The sequence below is a fragment of the Oxyura jamaicensis genome, chromosome 1 (assembly GCF_011077185.1).
Source record: "Oxyura jamaicensis isolate SHBP4307 breed ruddy duck chromosome 1, BPBGC_Ojam_1.0, whole genome shotgun sequence".
Taxonomy (NCBI): Eukaryota; Metazoa; Chordata; class Aves; order Anseriformes; family Anatidae; genus Oxyura; species Oxyura jamaicensis.
In genome coordinates this window covers 100,816,911-100,837,168 of record NC_048893.1, presented here as the reverse complement: position 1 = coordinate 100,837,168, position 20,258 = coordinate 100,816,911, and the positions used below count along the sequence as shown (strand labels likewise).

Genomic DNA, 20,258 nt, shown 5'->3' with positions numbered 1-20,258 from the left:
TAGTAGTGGTTGGGGCTCACAGGGTACAGGAGCTTGCATATCCTAACTTCTGGCCACGCAAAAAGCCCATAGGGAAAAAAAAGAAAAAAAAAAAAAAGAAAAAAATATTATAAATTAGATTATAAATTAATAATATAAATTAAAAATATAAATAATTTATAAATTATTATAAATATATTCTGGCTTTTCTCTCAAACAAATAGTTCTGTAGAGTTAAAGAGTCAATAGGGGTTCATTCCAAAATACTCATTGCACAAGAGAAGGCACAAGGAACAGTGGAAGTCATCGAAGACTGAGCATTTCAGAAAAACAGTCCAGGAATTTGTCATCTTGAGTGGCTTCCAAATGGTCATATACATTTTGGTGTTTTTCTGTGGGAGTATTTCTAGAGTAACCTGAAAAACTGACATAGAATAATTTGTGCATACGTGTGTAATTTTTTACTTCTAAGTTAAATTTTCATTTCCAGAGAGAACATTTCTGAAGATAGATAGTTACAAATGTGTAAAATAATCATGCAAACTTGAAAAATGGTGAAGAATAAACATGCAAAATAATACTGCACTGCCCTCCCTGTCTGATCTGTTGCTCATTCCCCAGGTTGCTTTTATAACACAGTAAATATTTTACAATTTATTGGCCCCAGCCCTGGCTGGGTCAAGTTTACTATAAAAGTGGTTATGCTTATAAGCAGGAGTATTTGCATTCAGATACTTACATGTGGAGTTATTGTACTCATCTTCTCAACAGAAAATAGCAGTTAGAAACCTTCCTGCTGTGAAGGGAGAGAATGGGCAGTGATCTACAACCACACTGGTAGTTGTGTATAGGGAGGTGGAAAGCAGTCTGTCAGCTGTATGTATTCAGTTTTTACTCATGACCATGTTCCTGGTTGTGAGGTCCCTGTGAAGTAAATTAGGCATACAGGCAGTATATTTGTTATAGTATATACTACAATATACTATATAACAGTATAGTTATTATTCACATCCAGAGAGAAATCTTAAGGAAAACAATTAAAACTGACTGAAAACTGAAGTAAAACTGTTACTGTGATTTGATTGTACTACAAGTGACTACAGGAATATTCAAGTGAAACTTAGTTTTATATAGCTAGAAAGCAGTAGGCTGATAATAACAGTTTTTCCATGTTTTTCAATAGTGGTTGGACAAAGCTATAGTATGATAAGTTGCTTGAGTCTTTCATGTGATTTATAGAAACCTAGGCGTGATTCTTCACTTGCTTACATGTCAAGCAAGGGTTTGTATCTCTGTGGTTGAGAGGCATGACCAGCCTCTCAGGAATCATGAATCTTTTAAGTGATGTTTCCAGCAGATCTGTTTTCAAATTTGTCTGTTCCTTTGATGGTTCTAAAGAATAACTTGAGTAAGTTCAGCTAGAGATGGAAGTGTTTCCTGACCACAGCACTACCTTATAAAGCTTGTTACTGCTCAATACAGTGTTTAATGGTATCCTTGGAGAGGGAATGGAGGGCACAGCTTGGTGAGAATGGCTCAGATGGAGCCATCACTACTTCTAACCTAGTGCTTTGGCACATTGCAAATATATCGTTTGGATGCAGAAACTTTGCCTTAAATTATTTATCCGTCCTTCTAAAGTAGATCTGGGAAATGGTTCTGCAAGTGCAAACCATCTTGGTCAGAACATGTGTCATGACACACAGGACAAAATCCAAATAGCAGGGCTAAATCCAGGTCTGGTATTACACAGCGTAGTTCTTGTGGCTGTAGAGTTTAGTTGATTTGGTCCAGCTGTGTATGGTATATCCATGGTGCAAGTGAATGAAGGCATTTGCTATACTAATTATGAGTGATTGCTATCAGTTGACAGTAGGTGGTAAAATTTGCTTCATTTTAATTCATTAACACATCCTGTCTGACAGTATAATCCAGCCAAGGAATTAGTGAGATGACACACACACACACACACACGCACACACACAAAAGGTTTTTTTTCTTTGTCTGCATGAGTACCACTAGAGAGGAATCATTTATGGGTAATTTGAGAAGCTCTGTGCTGCCCAGAGTTTACCAATGCATGGGATAACTAAAAACTTATTTAGGCAGCTAAGTGAAGATACTTCAGAGGATTGTTGGAAAAAAAAAAAAAAAAAAGGAAGTGAATCCATTCATTGACTACCATGTTTCCTCCGCAGGGTCACATAAAGCAAGCAATCCTCTGTGTTTTTCTACAAGAGTCAGGTATAAACTGAAGGGACCAAAAAGAAAGCTTCTTGTGCTTTCCTGATGTATTCTTATTAGAACAAGAGCCAATGAGAATCTGCAAGCTATGTGGAATTTTTTTCCCACTTTGTTGCTATTTTTTAACAGAGCACTTGTGGCCATTATCTTGTAAAATAACATCCCTTTATAGGTTTTATGTTATTTTCCATATTTCTTTCTTCAGTTGCTATGCTTAATGTTTCATATTTCTGAATTATTATCTGAATTCTTGTTACCTACAAGTTGTCCTAAAATTGAATGAAGATGAAACTAAGGCATTGATAGGATAAGGAAGAAGAAAAAGAAAAGGAAAACAGGCAAAAAGGCCAAAAGCAAGTTTTTGTTGCAGTAAATAATGTAAATATTTGTTCTAATAGGATTTTCAAGGATACTCTAAGACAAAATAAGAATGATGCATTGGTAGATGCATCTTATTTAAATATGCAATTAGAAACTGGAGAACACTGCTCAAGCATTAAGATTGCAGAAAGTTTTTATATATATATATATATTTAACTCAGAGATTAATAACCCCAATATTACTTATATTTAATCTGTTATGTACCAATATCTCCAGTGGCCAGGCTGATTCACTGAGAGTGAAAAGTCAATCACTTAATCTCTCAGAGTCTAAGTTGTGAAGTTTTGAAATTAAAACAGTAATTTGGCATACCTGCTATTTCTACCACTTGTGTTGCAACCTACTGCTTTTGAAAGTAGATTCCAGTAGTTTAGCAACAGTATTTGTCAGATGTTTGGAAATACCAGACAAACATTGAATTGCATGTGCATAGTCTGACTCTACTTTGCTTGTGCAGTTCATCTAAAGCATCCCAAACATTGAACTAACTGATGAAAACAAAAATGTTTGCAGGTGTTTGTTCAATCCTTTATTTGACTTGTCTCTTTAAACTAGAAGTTTTCCTTGGCTGTCACTTATTATGTGCTTGCAGAACACAGAATCATAGAAACACAAGGTCATAAAGGACCTATAAGATCATCTAGTCCAACCGTTCTGTCACCAGTACTACCCACTAAGTTATTAGATCATATCTCATAGCACCTCATCCAGGCACTTCTTGAACACTGCCAGGGACGGTGACTCCACCACTTCCCTGGGCAGGCTGTTCCAGTGCCTGACCAGTCTTTGAGAGAAAAAGTTTTTTCCTGATATCTAATCTAAATCTCCCCTGGTGCAACTCATGGCCATTTCCTCAAGTCCCATCATTAGTTATCTGAGAGCAGAGGCTGACCCCCTCCTCATCACAATCTCCCTTCAGGCAGTTGTAGAGTGGTGCAATGAGGTCTCCCCTGAGCCACCTCTTCTCCAGACTAAACAACCCCTGTCCCCTCAGCCACTCCTCATAAGACTTGTGCTCCAGACCCCTCACCAATTTTGTTGCCCTTCTCTGGACACACTCCAAAGCCTCATCTACCATGCAAGGGCTTAAAGGCAGCACTGAAGTAAAGCTGGAAAACAATAGTGCAGTAGAGGTTTTAATTTGTAACTGGAAAGCATCCATTCCCAGCCATATCACTTGAGAAGAGCTTTGTTAGATAAGTAGTACCTGAAAGAAAGTTGTAGTAAAAGAGAAAATGGTTGTCTAGCTCTTTGATAATTGTACTATGCCACTCGTGTAGAATGATAATAACTTGAAATAATTATTTTTTCAGTTGCTACCTTCTTCCTTTGGAAAATATATCATGGATCTGGACAGATCAGCCAACATCAACGTTTTAATGCTTAAGCATGATGTCAGGTTGCAGATTATAGATACCAGCTGCACAGAAATGGAAGCTGGAACCTCTCCAGCCACCAACCTCATGAAATGTCTTGAACCTTTAAAATCCCTAGTGGATATCATATACTGACATGCTATCCAGGTACTGAGTTTGACAGAGCTAATAATACTATTTATATGTATAATTATTGAAATTACCCATACTCTTTTGGTTTAATGGTGTTCACTAAATTGGCATGCATAATTTATACATCATTGCTGTCAACCATCAATCCAAATGTGAGACAGCAACATATAAACTGAATGACAGAATAAAGTGTTTATGAGTTTATTCAGGACAAGATCACCATAAACTATGACACTGGAAATTTTCATATCATTTTTTTTCAGAATTTGTGTGAAATAGGATGCTGTCTATGGGATTTCATTTGTTGCATTACTATAGAATCTTTTCAATAAACACTTTAGAAGACAACAGCTACAGTACTCTTCAAAGAGACCCTGAAGACAGGATTTATAGCGGAAGTCAGTGTTACCAATTTTGTTTCAATTTTTGCTATGGTTTAATATTTTAGCCTCTTATTCAAATATCAGTCATTTAATAATGAAATGGAATCCTGAAGGTTTATAAATGGATACACCTTTGAGGCTCAGTCAAGAGATACACTAAGCAAATTCAACTATTATCATGCTAATTTAGAATAATGATTAAGACTTTCAACTACACATTTAAACAATAAATGCTTAAAATAACCCTTGTCTTCATGCATCTGGATATGTATCTGTATGCACGTATTGCCATAGCTTGAAATTACTTTAACATTCATAATATTAATCAAAATGCCAAGGCATATTACAGATGATTCAAATGCCCCAATCTCATTATATGAGACTTGCTACACAGTGATATTGGTATTATGTTTTCATTTATATTTTGAGAATGCAGTAAACAACTAATAATTTGAGATATTCTAAATTTCTTTTGCAATGTGCAAAGTGTTAAAAGAAATGATTAACATGAAAGAAGGAAATCTATGAGTGGAAAGAGAAACCTTAGAGTTATTTTTGGCACTCCTTAATGAATAAATGGATTGTTTTCAATGTTCTCTCAATGAGCACAATGAGTTCAAATGTGCTGTGGTTTGGAACATACTGCCTCACTTTCACTTGTTTTGAACCAAGCCTGTTATAACAAATAACAATCACAAATCTTCTAAAGAATTTAAAATATATATATATAAATCATCAATGTAATGGTCATATTACTGTAGATGCTTAAAATCATGCTTCTCATAAAACCCAAAGATCTAATTGTACTTAGTTAAGAAGATTTTCATTAAAAATAAGTTTTGATCTTACATATGAATTTCTATGACGGAATGCAAGGTCATAGCTAGTGGCTACTTATCAAATTAAACATTAATAGAACCTTTTCAAGATTTTTTAAAAGCTCTTTGGCCACAAGTTATGCCAGTAAAATAGCTTTCCTTTGATGACTGTTGATAAAATCATTGAGAGATCACCCACAATGTCTATTAACCTAAAGAAGAACATTCAAAGGATGTCTAAAAAGTAAAGAATTCAATCCAAATGTGAAAGCAATCATGGTACAAATGCTTTTAGGATCAAGGTTGTGAAGTTACATTCAATAAGTCTGGTGAGAATAATGCCTACCAACTAAGTAATATGGATAAGGTGTTGCATTTAATTCCAGTGCCATCCTGATTTGAACAGGAGGTCAGAATAGATGATTTCCAGAAGTCCCTTCCACCATGAGTTATCCTGTGATCCTAAATGTGAAAACTATAAATGTTGTTTGTATGTTATAGGTGGCAGTAGATAATGACTAGCATATGAAATTTCTGGTATTTTTCAGAAGCTGACTAGGTCTAGTTTCTTAAGTCTTGTCATTCTCACTGACAATTTAGTTTACAGATACATATCAGGTGACAAAAAGAAGAAGGTTATATGCTGCAACATATAAAGAGCATAACTTGTACCTTTGTACATGATCCTGAGATCTGCTAGTGCATATGCTTTCTGTTGAGGTCTATCTCACCTGACTTAAGACCTCAAGAATGCAGTTGTCTACACCTGAACTACTCATCTAGTCCTGGTTTTACAGCTAGAGCAGGGAAAGAGCCACTTTTTTTGCAAGTATCTGACCACCTACCTCCTCATGCACTTCCTCCTCTGTTGGAACAGACTCTCCAGATGTGCCTGTTTCCCCCCACTGAATACAAAGAAGGTTTAGATGACCATCTCATATGTTGACACAGTTTAGACCCCATGAACCCCCTTAAGCCTGGATCACCAGGCAATGATGATTGCCTGATGTGATGGCAAAAGAACATTTTAACAGCAAAAATTGTGGACTATTGTGTGTCTAAGTTATTTCGTATAGTTCACATGAACAACAGAAAAATGGAAGTATTTTTGTGCTACTTAGCTATTTTTAAGAGAATCGGTGCTGTTCTATCTGAATCCTGTTGAAAGTTATATTTAAAATATTACAATGTCCAGTTGTCATTTATAAGTAACACACTGCAAAGGAAGCCATGTGATGTAGTTGCTGTCAAATCCAAAGAAGTCAACCAGATTCCACCCTTCAGCTGAACCCATTACAAAAACAGAATTCAAAATGTTCCTGGTGACAGACATCAGCAAAAGGAAAAAACAATAACTTCAGGACATTTATTATATGCTGCATCTAGGGGGGGGAAAAAAAAAAAAAGTAGCTTGTTAATGGTATAAAACCCTTTTCAAAGATGCTAAAATTAGGTAGACTGTCGGTCAGATAATAGTTCAAGAATGATGGTATCAGGATCTAACATGGGTGGGGACCATAAGACTGCCAGGGTGTTCCAGTGCTTCCCTCCCTGACCCACAGTGTCCCACAGCCCTTCCCTGGGGCCACGGGTGATCTCTAAGGTGGTGGGGCTGCCAGCAGACAGACAGCCCTGTATGGATGAGGGCAAGATGCACTCAGGGTCCTGATAGCATAAAGGAAATTAATTCCTTGCATTTGTTTTCACTGCAAATGAAGGAACTTCAGGAAGTTCCCATGAGTTCCTTTTGCAAGTCAGGTGAGACATCTGAAGCATCTCTATAGATGTGTGGGGAGAGGCTAACCAGAATAATAGAGGAGGACCCTTCAACACCCAGCGAGCAGTCTGTCAGTGTCTGAAATATCATGAATGATGTGGAGATTATGACATTAATTATTGCTGTCTATCTCCTCTTACAGCAATAGGGGTATAAAGTAATGAACTTCTATACTATTTTTTTTTTGGTTTGTTGTTGTTGTTGTTTGTTTGTTTAACTATAACCTGTAACTAATTACAGATTTTTTTATTATTATTATTTTATTTATTTATTGCCAGGGAGCATTTTTGGTAACAAAAATGTAAATGGGTTCAAAATAAGTATGTTTGATCTGTTTCTTTTACTTTTTCTTTTGGCATCCATGGCTGATTGCTGTTAAAGACAGGACACAATCAGATAGGTTGAAGCCAGTACATATCAGTTTACATTGTTACCACAGCTGAAACAGGAAGATATCTCTGAAGATCCTCTTGTCCAGGCTGCAGCTCTAAGCAGGGACAGTTAGCGGAGATTGCTCAGGTCCATGTCCAGTCAGCTTTGAGTATCTCTAAGTAGGGGAGCTCCACCATTTCTCCAGGCAACCTCTTCCCATAGTTGGTCATACTCCCAGTATAAAAGTGTTTTCTTATCGTTAAGTGGAATTTCCTGTTTTTCAGTTTGTGCCCATTGCCTCTTGTCCTGTTGCAGGGCACTGCTGACAAGAGTCTGGCTCTGCTGTCAGGTATTTATACACGTGGGTCAGACTCCCCTGAGCCTTCTCTGCTCCAGGCTCTTCTCAGTCTCTTCCCATATGACAGGTGCTCCAGTCTTTTCATCTCTGTGACCTTCCTTGGACTTGTTCCAATATGTTCCTCTTTCTGTTGTACTGGGACATCCCAGCATTGAACCCAGGAGTCCAGTGGAGTCTCAGCACTACAGTGTAATTCAGATGTAGTAGTTTCACTTGAGAAAGGAAGATAACTTTGAAGGATAAATTAAAATTCTATTCAAATAGGCCTTTTTTGGACAGAGTAACTGCAGGTTCTCTGACATATGTAAGACTGCCTATGTCAGCTGTTTTAATCAAGAAAATATTTAACAAGAAACATGTGGAACATGCAGATGCAGTTCTTCACCAGCCAGAATGAGCAGAGATTGGAGATTGGGTTTTTAGGTTGTATTTGTAATATTTTCCAGAGCTCTTTTGCTTCTTTGGTCATCGGAATATCTACATGGCTCAGTACAGTTTTCTGCCTCTTGACCTTTTTTTTTTGTTTGTTTGTTTGTTTGTTCGTTAATAAATCTGATCATAGCTGAAAACTTGTTCCTAATGTTTACTGTTAGTACTAGAGGGTGAAATATATAAAAGAAGAGAATGCAGGCCTCCAGTAGATGAATTATTGGCCTTTCTTCCACTTCTAATCTTGCACTGTTGCCCTGCATAGCACTCTGAGGCAGGCTTTGGAAAATCTGTAAATCTTTGAGGAAAAACAGCCGTATCTCTGCAGACAGTATTGATTCTCCAATGTATACTGATACCTCCAATAGAAGTTACACTGTTCTTGACAGTGTTTTAGTGTTTGCATAAAAATGAAATTGAACTGGAGTAGGAGTGTAATACATTTCATTTTTATGACTACTTTCCTCTGCCCTTTTGGTTGTAGGAGTCCTTCTCTCAGCAGCCAGTAGAGTGTCAATTTCAAACCCATGCTACCAAGACTTCTGGCCCTATTGACCTTAAGAGTGTAAAGGGTTCACCCACTGTGTGGCACATGATGCATTGGTTCCCTTACCCACATCATCAAAGCAAGAATTTTTCTTGTCCTTTGAATTTTTTTCTGTTATTTCTTTTATCTCTATCAGGTAGTGGAAGTGTGATGTTCGTCCTAGAATATCTCTAAGTAACCAAAGGGAGCACTGCCCTCTAAAGGTTTAAGGTGAGATATGAAACAGCTTTTATATATACGTTAGTAGGTCTTTCCAGTTATCTTTCTAAAGGTGTTTAAGGTCATAACCAACACTTAAGCAGGAAGTCTGAATGTCTTATATCAGCATTGTAAGGAATACTGGCATAGTCATGCCAAGTTTATGATTAGAATGAGTGTATGCAAAAATACTACACAAATTTAGTAGTGTTAGAAACCTGGTATATTTTTAAGCTTATAATCTTCAGGCACATTAAGACGTTAAAAAAAAAAAAAAAAAAAAAAAAAAGACCTTAATGATATTTCCCATAGCTGTTACCCCATTCATTTTTAATTAATGCCTAGCTACAATTTTAGATCTTGAAAAATCTGACAGTAAATTACTACCAGCAAATGTAGAGGGTAAAAGGCAAAGTGTATTAGTAAGAGGCTTTAAGGTTAAGATGTGACAGTGAAGTAAAAAAGTTCTATGAGATCCTGAAATTTGAACTACATTTTAAATATATCAATAAAAATTTATAATAAGGCAGCTAGACCTTCAAGGCTTCCCTTCATTTTTGCAATGTATTATGCACTGGAAAGTCTTATTCTAAATAATCCAGTGAAAGATAGATTTTTAGTATTCTGTCTTTCAAGGGAGGAAACGGTTGCTCTGAGTTTAAGCCACCTTCCCAAGGAATAAACTCACATATTCTAGGAAAAGTTTTTCATTCTTAATCAATCTATTGATATAGTCTTGAATGTCAACCAACTAATTAAACAAAATGAATGAGATAAAATCTCAAACTTTTTTGGAATGATGGGTTTAGTAAATATAAATACAATAAAGGGAGAAAATGAGTATAGCAAGACTGGAAGAAAACTGGTAGTGCTTCCAAATCCTACTTACAGACCAGACAGAGTAACAACACAAAGCTTAATTTTCATGTAATTAAAAATAAAAAGAGATTGATTTATTTGCAGGGTGAAATTCAAATTCTATAAGGCACAGTTGGAGAATTTAAAACATGAAAGTAGAAAAGGTCTTGCACCATTTTAGGGCTACCAAAATCATCTTTAACATGAGCTGCACTGATTTGCACATTTCCACAACACCCCTTTCTCTCAACATATTCTTCTGATAGTGTTTATCCTGACTAGAAAATCCTCCAGGAGCTACAAGCTCTCAGGAAATTCACTTGTACGCAAGCCTCTGCTCCTGACACCAGGCTAGGAAAGAGAAGTGGCAAGGAGGGAACCAGAGCTTGCTTTCTTCCATGGAGAAGGCAGAAGGCACGTATTGCCCAAAATGTGGCATATTTGCTGGGGAGAGAGAAGCAGCAGAGAAAGCTGCTTTAGTCTGCTAGGCCAGGCAGAGCAGTGGACAAGATCATTTTCACAGATGTGGGATACAAAATACATCAGGATCTGATAGTATTTTGTCGGTTGGTATTGGTATGATTTAGAAGGTATGATTTAGAAATTTAGAAGTCTGACTTAGAAATCATAGTATGACTATGGTATTGGTATGTTACACATGACTAAGGGAGTTGTTCGGTCATATAAAAGTTTGCCAGAAGAGGAAGCTCCCATGACAAGTTGAGATGGATTTAGAGCAAATGCGTACTCCCAGAATATTAGCAAACCCTCTCAATGACAAGGATCAGATTCTCCTAAGATACCACCTTGTGGAAGACTGAACCAATGCCACTGAAGTCAGTGGACTGATAAATGAGGAAGGAATCTTTTGTTATTGTTGTTGTTTTATGAGGAAAGTAAGCTAATACCAATGAAGCTTTTGTCAGAGTTGGATGTATCTGCATTGATCTTTCCATACAGCCCTCAAGTTGACAGCCAAAGTAGCAGAGGCGAGCACACAGAACAAAGATTCTGAGAAAGCCAAGCGTTTTCACACCTACCCACATCAGTATATAAAACTATCTGACCCCATTTTTCTCTCTGTAAAGGAAGTGTTTTAAATCATATTTGAAATGAAGCCAGGTTCAGTTTATTAACATTCTGCCAGACAGTTCTGTGCAGTGCTCACTCTAAATAGCCATGTGTCATCTTGGGCCAGTGGTTTAAAGGGCAAACTTTTAATTGCACCTGCTATGCACATGGAGAAGGAAATTACTGTATCTGTATTTTTCTTTTTATTTTGTTTTGGAAAAGACTGTGTGTAGTTTATGAAAAGGACTGTGGGATGAGAAAAGGAGTAATTCGTAGGGAAATTATAAGAGTTGCTTAGGAGACAGGTTATTTATTGCTGCTAGCAGGATATAAGTTTTTTTTTTTTTTTCAGCAATTTGCTATTAGTAAATATTTATTAGTAGTAATTATTTGACATTATTTGCAAGATATTTACTATTAGAAAACATTACTGACCCTTGTTTTGCCTTATATCTGAACTGTTATTTCTATTACTTTTTAACTGTAAGAAACAAATACATATTCTGTGGTATGATGTGTAGAAAACCTACCTTCAGATAAAATTAACTTGGGTTGAGAATATGATCACTATAACAGTCAAACAAACTTCTGAATTATTATCAACTATATTCCCAGTATATTGTGGTACTAGAATCTCCCTGATGGCTTTCAGCCTCTGTGAAACATGTTCCTTCTTAATCTTTTCTAAATGTTTTACATAGAAGAAAGGGCTGTAAGAGTGTGGTACCAATGATGAAAATTTTGGAGTATTTCCTCTACAAAACATCTTCTAAAGTAATAGGTCTATGAGGAAGAATGGGAGTAATTTCTGTCCTTTTCAGTGTGCTCTTTGTGGTCGCATATCTTTCAGATGTAAAAAGCCATGTGCTTTCTCAGAGAGTGTACATTGCCTACTGAACTGTCCATAGCTTTCTAAAATATGAAGTCTGGCTCCATAGTAGTGTTCTGCATTGCATTAGATTGAATAAGTAACTGTAGAAAAGTGCAGCACAGATTTCCTGGCAGCTATATGTAAGAAAATAGGGATTTGAGATAATCCCTGAGAAATATTTAACACAGAAATCTGGTTCTCACTTGAAGAACAGTGATAGCAAGGCAGGGTTTTCTGTCACTTTGGTTTGTGTAAAGAATATTCCTCATCAGTAATCTTCATCAGATTTGATTTGACTTTCATATTAATAAAATATTCATAACCTCATATGCTTGCTCACATTTGTTCCTGGAAAGGAGAAGTCTTCAAATGGTGTAAATTCACATAGCTCACTAAAATCAATGGAGTTACACTGTCAATGGAGCTATGTCTTTCTTTTTTTTTTTTTTTTTCTTTCAAATTTTCAAAATAGTATTTAGTTTTATTTAGTAATCTTGGAAATACTTATTTGACTGCAGGACTTTGCTCTGAGTGATTTACAGTGATTTTCCTACAGTATGCTATGATTTTTAGGAGCCTGCCTGCAGCTAATTTTAATGAGAACTGTGGCTAAATCCATATGCTCTGTTTCAAATATGCATATCCACTGAGTCTTTCAATGTGTTCTGGATTTTTTGATACGGCTTTCTAGCAATATGAAATGTGTATCTTCATTAACTACTCCCCGATTATGTATAAAGCAGGATAAATGCCAGGAAATCAAAGGTTATTTCTATTTTCAATCTAAGAACCAATTACTTAATCTAAAGCCCAGCACAATAAACAGTCTACCAGACAATCTTATGTAGACCAGATGTTGTTATGGAATTTGAGATACTAGACCAGAAATACATGTTATATCTCTTGCTTAGCTTGTATCCCAACATGTTTAGTGTATGCAACTATATCCTTTAAGTCATTTTAAAGGCTTATTGCAATCTGCATTTAAAGAGCTTGTTTGTTTGCTTTTTCAGTTAATCTGGTTACACATAAAACAACTAAGAGCAGAAATGTAAAATGGAGTTGTGCAAATATTTCTAAAAATTTAAGGCAATACGTTTTCAGTCCTGATGCAATATTGGATGACATTCTGCTAGTCAGCAGTTTGGCAGCTGTCTTGGAAACAGTCACAAAATTACAGTTGCTACTGTTGGAGCTTTGCATGTTTAGTTATCCGTACTGGTGCTATAACCCAGACTGTGCTTGGTCTATTACTTTGTTGTTTTAAAGTAGCATATTTATAACCCTTCTGGCAATGGAATATTCCTTCTTCTTCAGTTATATCACTCATTACTTGTTCATTCACATCCCCTCCCCCCCTTTTTTTTTCCAGATACAACTATATTCTGAAACCATTTCAGGGAAAATGGAATTTAGCAAGAAAAAATAGTCTCCCCACTGATATATATATATATATTATTAAGTGAAGTGAGTGAGTGCTTTTACTTTAAATCATATGACTTCAAAGAAAACCATTTTACCTAGCTCAGAAACTGTACAATTTCCCAGAATAAATACTTCTGTTTAATACAGTTAAATATATTTAATAATCCTAGTAGCAACTGGCATATATGCAATAAACTCACCATGCACATTTCTCAGTTTATGCCTGCATAATACCTGTTTCATTTTTGTTCATTTTTTATACTCCCCACTAAGCTTAACGTGATATGAGAAATTCCTTCACCTTTCCCCAGTGGGAAGAAGAAATACACCAGAAATTTTGAGAACCGGATACTAGTTTCAGAGGTCTCTTTATGCCTGTAGCACTACCAAATCAGGCTTGACTCCCATATCTGGCCCCAAGTGAAGCAGAAGTTTCCCATCTTTTTCTGCACAGTTGTCCATCTTCAACATGAAACATGAAGGCTCTCCAGACCTAGAACATCATCTAGGCTTCCGGATTAGTTTCAAAGGCAGTCAGTGTGTAATTGAATCCCTTGAGGATAGTGAAAGCAAACAGATGGAAAACTAACATTTCCTGAGCAAATGCTGCAAGCCCAGCGCTATTTGACACCACTGGGCAGCACCACCATTTTAAGGAAGCAGGAAGGCTTCTGTTTCATGAAGGGCACCATGTTTCAGCCTCTTCTGTTTTTTCCCCTGCTGCGTGTGGACACTGATGGATTGTCCTTGCCAAGGTGATTGTCTCAGCATTTCATGTTAAAAGAATTTACTTAAATAAATTTGCATTTGTAGAGTCTTCTCTGTACACAAAAGTCAAAAAACAAACACCACCACCACCACCACCAAAAACACATACCATGGTGCCTAGCTTGTAGGAAGATTAATTTGCTGCTATGAATGTACAGTAATTTGCCTCTCCTCTAACCTGTTTCAAAGACTTGATCCTGATCTCTCTCCCTGAAAAGTCATGAGATCACTGACCGTCTTCATTTCCCTCTGAATCCTGTGGGGATGAATCATTTTCAGCATTATACAGGTTTCCATTCTTAATGAGTGGGCATTTACAGACACGGAGCCTGTTCCAGCTGAAAATAGAAGCAAAATACAAGTGTAATAATTATGTGGAATCAAATCAAACCAGAAAAATAATCCATTCTCCATTCATGACTTTCTGCACTCTAATTGCTGCAGAGGTCATTTTGCTTGTTACTGCATTCTTTTTCCCATTGTAAGACAGATGCCATAATTACTCATGTGGTCTTTGGTTTGTTAGCTCCCATGAGATGTCTTTCTCTTTACACTTTTAGTTCTCCGTATCATTGTTTACTTGAAGAAAGGACTAGCAAGGAGGCAAGACCCCCAAAATTATTATTACATGCTTTCTCACTTTCTCTATGCAAAAGATTTGTAAAAGCTATTGATTAGCTTCCCTAAATAACATTCTAAGGTAGCGTTTGGATCATTTCAGTAAATGATGTTTGTTTTTATAAGCAATAGTTTAATTTGACACATTGCATAATGCATGTGCAATAAGGGTGCCATGTTTGATGGATAAATGCCTAGAAAAAATGATATTGCCTAATAAATAACGTTGAATTTAGATATCCCATTCATTTAAAGCAAACTTGTCATGGATTATTAACTGTACTAACTAGTGGCTTGTTTATAATAGTGCATTAATAATCTGAAGCATTTTTGATATATGCCCCTTTGAAACTACACAATATTACCCCTTTATTTTCATAGATTATTAATTTCTCCTCTGTGGTGGGCAAGTTGCCAGTTCAGATTAAACCAGTATTAGTACATATCTTCATGCACTGAATCTTTGCCCTCTCTCTTGGAAAGAAATTATTGAGGCTAAGGTGGGTCGTCTGTGTAGTAAGGGAGTTAATAGAGCACTGTGTTTGTACTGATGTGATTCTGAATTTATGTAGATGATATGCTCTTTTTTAGTGTTGCCCAGGTAGCAATGACTTTGAACTTTCTGGTGTCTCTGAACTGCCTTGCCTTCCTCATGCTGCAGAACACTTGGCCACCAGCACACTCAGCATGGGATCACAGGATCTGATCTTCCATGCTGCTCCTGAGGCTGGGTGCTAATCAGAATTGTATCAGCTGGCTTAATTTATAGTTAATATCTTTCTCTGAGACCAGCAGTTAATACCTTGTTTTACTGAGGGTTATTTGGGCATAATATAATTTATTTAGATAAAGCATGCCTTTAATAGTATTCGAGAAAGACTGTACACCTGGGAAAATGGTAGTAGTGAGCTACCTGTGCATATATTTATTTGTTTATTTACCACCTCTCAAACTGTTACATTTATAGGCAATCTGCCTATAAAACTGTCCACCTATCTCTATATCAGGTAGCATATCTTTTATTTTTTTTTTGTTTGTTTGTTGGTTTTCTTTATTTTTTTATTATTATTATTATTTTTTCCCACTCTTCCTTCCCTCATATATTTCTCAGCTGGTTTCAGACTGAACTTGGTTGTAGACTGAAATTGTCCTTTGGTGGTTAGTGGGGAACTGATCACCTAGATTCAGTGTGATACTTCACTGTTTGATTTTTCAGTAAAGTCTTACAAAGTTAGGCTTACTAGACCATACTTAGGACAATAGATCAGTAAAACCAGGCTGTGACTTACCCTCAATGATGAAAATATGCAGTCATTAACAGAGTTGTGTTCTTTAATTAAGTGCTTGGTATCTAACTGTCTCAAATTGCATATTATACATATATACAGAATCCAGCCAAACATTTTTAGTCTTCATTTTTTGGGCTTATTACCTTTACTATGTTAAATTCAGCATTTCCGCATTTCCCTTTTTTTTTTTTTTTTCATTTGCTCTCCTTTTCTTTCATTTCCCTTACTTATAATTCCTCAGACAAACCAGAGCCAGTGTCTCAGATTTCTGTCCTCCTTCATTCCCCTTATTGATCCCCCTTTTAATTTTGAGCTGGTGCTCTTTTGCGTCCTGTTCCACTCCATATCCTGTTAACACCACTACCTGTTCAGGTACTCTGTTAAAGCGAGACTCATGCTACCTCCTACACCACTTCCTTCCTGACATCTGCTTTCAACATGCACTCCTATGCAAAGGGCACCAGCTTTAGCATAATCATGATTATAGCAACATAGCTCAAATGGCATTTTATATAGCTTTGCTCAATGATCCACTTTAATTCAATAGCTTTTTGTTGCTATGATTTAGTTAGAATCCGTGGAGAGTAGGAAAGGAAGGTGAATGCGTGTTTTAACGAGCTCTGGTTAACAGAAGCCTGTAGGCCACGCCTGCCCTCTATCTGAAACTTTCTCATTGGGGAAGATGTTAGCCCCTTGGAAAAAGAAATTTCTGAGTTTTGGGACTCTGGTAGAGTGGAGGACACCGTGGTCTACAGCACACAGGACTGATGGGTAAAAGTTTGTCTCTTGGCCTCAGTTCCACAATTTGGACTCTGGTTGCAAAAGTTTAGCCATCATCCACTCACTGCCTCCAGTGGCTAGATTGCCTGCTACCCTGCAAGCTACCCCAGAAATGCACATCTTGGATTTATACAGACAACAGGTAGAAAAAGAGGTCAGCACGTGTTCCCTTTCCATGTGGTCCACAGCCCATAGGCAGAGAATGGTAGGTCTCACTTGTTTTGTATTGCTGCTGTTACTCTGACTTAATTATTTCCCACGCTGCATAACTCCTTTAGATTATGTCTTTTTGCAGCATTGTTATGTTTTTAATAATGCATTTCATTACAGTTGGCAATTGATGGTTTTCATTACTGAGCAAACTGTTAATTTACTGCTAAAGCTGTTTTAATTGTTGGCTTAGTTTGACTTCCTTCTTTTAATTCTTTCCATCTGTGAGGGAAAAAGTCTTCATCTATATTTGTGGAACTATAAATTTTAGATGAAAGCTTAATTTTTTTCTCAGGGGTTTCTAAGAAATTATTACTAATTTTCTTAGTAATAATTTTCTGTTTTGCTCTTTTTAGCATGTATTTCTCCAAAACAGATTGTGGCTTACTGAGTACCTGAAAGAGTGCAATAGTGCTGGTAATATTATGTGATCATGAACATAGGGTTTCAAAAATTACCCTGTGCACAAGTTTAACTGGACATCAGGGGGAGGTTCTTCACCAAGAGGGTGGTCACACACTGGAACAGGCTCCCCAGTGAAGCATACTGCACCGAGCCTGTCTGAATTTAAGAAGAGATTGGACTGTGCACGTAGTCACATGGTCTAAACTTTTCAGTAGACCTGTGCTGTGCCAGGATTTGGACTTGATGATCCTTATGGGTCACTTGCAACTCGGGATATTCTATGATTCTGTGACTCTAACTTGTAGATACTGATTATGATGCATGCCTATAACAGTATCTAGAGCTCATCTTTCAGAAAAGGTAGAAATTCATAGAAACCACGTTATACTTTCCATAAAATATGTCTTCAGTATTTATTTTATTTTATGTTATGTTATGTTATTTTGTTATGTTATTTTATTTTATGTTATTTTATGTTATTTTATTTTTATTAAGTACTGGTAACATGCACAAATGCGGTATCTTCCTTGTAGTCTGCCATGTTTTTTATTGAAGGAAAAAATGGAAAGAGAGAAAGTTGTTTTAGATCACTCTTAAGAACTGTTCAGATGCTAGAGCTTTAAGACGTGCTATTCCTTTGTAGAGGATGCAACCAATTGTTCTAAATGTAACATAAAGAGAATGAATTCTAACTTCAAACTTCCTTAACATTGAAAGACTGTAATATTCGAACATAGTTTAAGTTGTTGATTTAGTTTGGAACCTGTTTCTAGTCTATCATATGGCAACTCATGTCTGTTCATGGGATTTGATTTTTCAGTGCTCTATGCCAATTTTATTCTAGTATATTTGTGCTGATTTCTGGCAAGTTCCATATGTTTTATTCCTTTCTGTCAGTCACATGGTGTGAAACAAAAATCTCAATAAAACGGTAGCACATAAAGCAGTAAAAAAAAGAGGAAAAGTGGTTTTTAGTTGCTGTGAAGCAGGGGTCGGTTCGCATTTTTGGGAGTAAGTACGTTCTTTCTGTGTTTGTACAGTGACACTTAATCCCAATGGAGACTCATGTGAGAGATTTTATTGTTTCCTCTCAACATTTAACAGGATGTAATCAAATCTGAGGGTAAACCAACAAAAAGCACAAGCCTGTCTGCAAATAAATAATACTTCTTAGTCACTTTAACGAGCACAGTAGGGGCTAATAGTGGGAGGAAGCTTAAAGAAACACTTTTGCAATAGCTAGCCCAAGAATGGGAATGTGGAGGCCAGAAAGGGGTGTGCTTTCTGAGATTTGAGAAGAAATTGTCTGGGCTGGGAACATATTTACAGAATCACAGAATTGTAGGGGTTGGAAGGGACCTCAAGAGATCATCAGGTCCAACCCGCCTGCTAAAGCAGGTTCCTTATAGCAGGAACCTGCTTTATATTGGACCAATATATGGACTAAACTATTGTTGACCAAAGCCTTGATCTGTGTTACGCGGATGCTTATTGGTCTAAAGATCTAGACAGTGATATTGTAATGACAACCTCTTCTATGTGGAGTTATTTTGGCATAAGTTGTATTTATTACATCAAAATATGAACTGATACACAGAAGTAAGAAAAAAGTAATGACAATCCTTGTTAAAAAAAAAAAAAAAAAAAAAAAAAGATGAACCATTTTACCTGATTGCATGGACAGAGGAGAACATATATTACAGATATGTACTTATATAAAGTAAAAAAAAAAAAAAAAAAAAATCAGTTTAGTTTTCACATAGATAGGGTATGTGTAACCATTTAAGCTATGTTAATACAATCAGATTTTTCCAGCAGCCTTGCTGGCCTGCAAAAATGAAAGCACATCAGAATCTTCATCTAGGCTTGTATGCTGCCAAACAACTAATCTTGCCATGCCTTTCTTGTCCACTGTGTCTAATCTGCCTTTTCTTAGCTCAGTGCAGTTCCTCCGTCTCACCTGCCTTATTGCAGAAGGTCTTTCATCCCAAAAATTTAGGAGGATTAAGCAGTGCTTTACTGGAGAATCCTCTTGGAGTCCTTCTGACTAGCAGGATGAAATGTGAGAGCTGTTATTCCCCAGGTAGGGAGAGGAAGTAGATTGACCCTGAAACAAAGCTCTTTCTGTTCCAACTTCCCTTGTTGTGACTGTGTGCCCCCCAGAGAAGTTAAGGAACTGCTGTCTGGTTCCTTACATGGTTGACTGCTTTTCTCCAGGTGTGGTGAACATCAGCTAGTGACCTTCATGTACCTGCAGAGCCCTGGCAGGAGAGGCAGAACTATGAAAACAGGAAGAGAAGGAGCTGCTCTCACTTCCTGCAGCTGCCCTAGCCAACTGCTCATTCTGTAGAAGTGGGCAAGTGAATCCCATGGGCAATAAAAATATGCACCTCTCAGTGACTCAGCTTGCTTGCTGGAAAAGCTAATTGCCACCACCCTGAAAAAAGGCATCCTTTAAGCAGTGATGTTTTCACAGGTGTTAATAACTATTATCAGTTCTATATAGATGTCTATCTAATCTTAAGAAAACAGCATGAAATGGCATTGTGCCCTTCATATCCTTGAGCACATATTGACTCTGACCTGACAGAGAATAAGACTGAACCTCTGTTCTGCTTGGGAAATTCTGAAAGTATTTTGACACACTGATTATGTTTTAGAAAGCATCAAAGCAACACTGGAATTTTACAAAACATAGCTCCCTCTTGTGATGTGCATTAAAATAGGTACTAGGAGGTAACAGGATAAAATATAAAATTCTTACTTTACCCATTTCTATTTTAGAAACTCTTTGCTTACAGTAATAAAGGCTCATTTGGAAGTGCATGAAGTATGATGTATTTTATGTAGAACTGCTTATAATGTCGCTTAAAATCTTCTCCAAAATCTTTCAAAATTAGTTGGCATTCAATCACAGCCATGATAGTTCTTCAAAATTAACATGCAGTTTAGAAACCTGATATCTCAT

The 20,258-nt window shown here is 36.7% G+C and overlaps 1 protein-coding gene and 1 long non-coding RNA gene across 19 annotated transcripts in view; both read left to right on the top strand.

Moving 5' to 3' along the window:
* ROBO2 (roundabout guidance receptor 2) overlaps positions 1-20,258 on the top strand; it is a 1,084,545-nt gene that overhangs the window by 318,390 nt on the left and 745,897 nt on the right. The gene's annotated exons all lie outside the window — the stretch shown is intronic.
* Positions 2,966-15,960, top strand: LOC118160576. Its single transcript, XR_004747584.1, has 3 exons — positions 2,966-3,403; positions 5,745-5,746; positions 15,948-15,960. It is a non-coding gene; the product is annotated as an uncharacterized LOC118160576 (long non-coding RNA).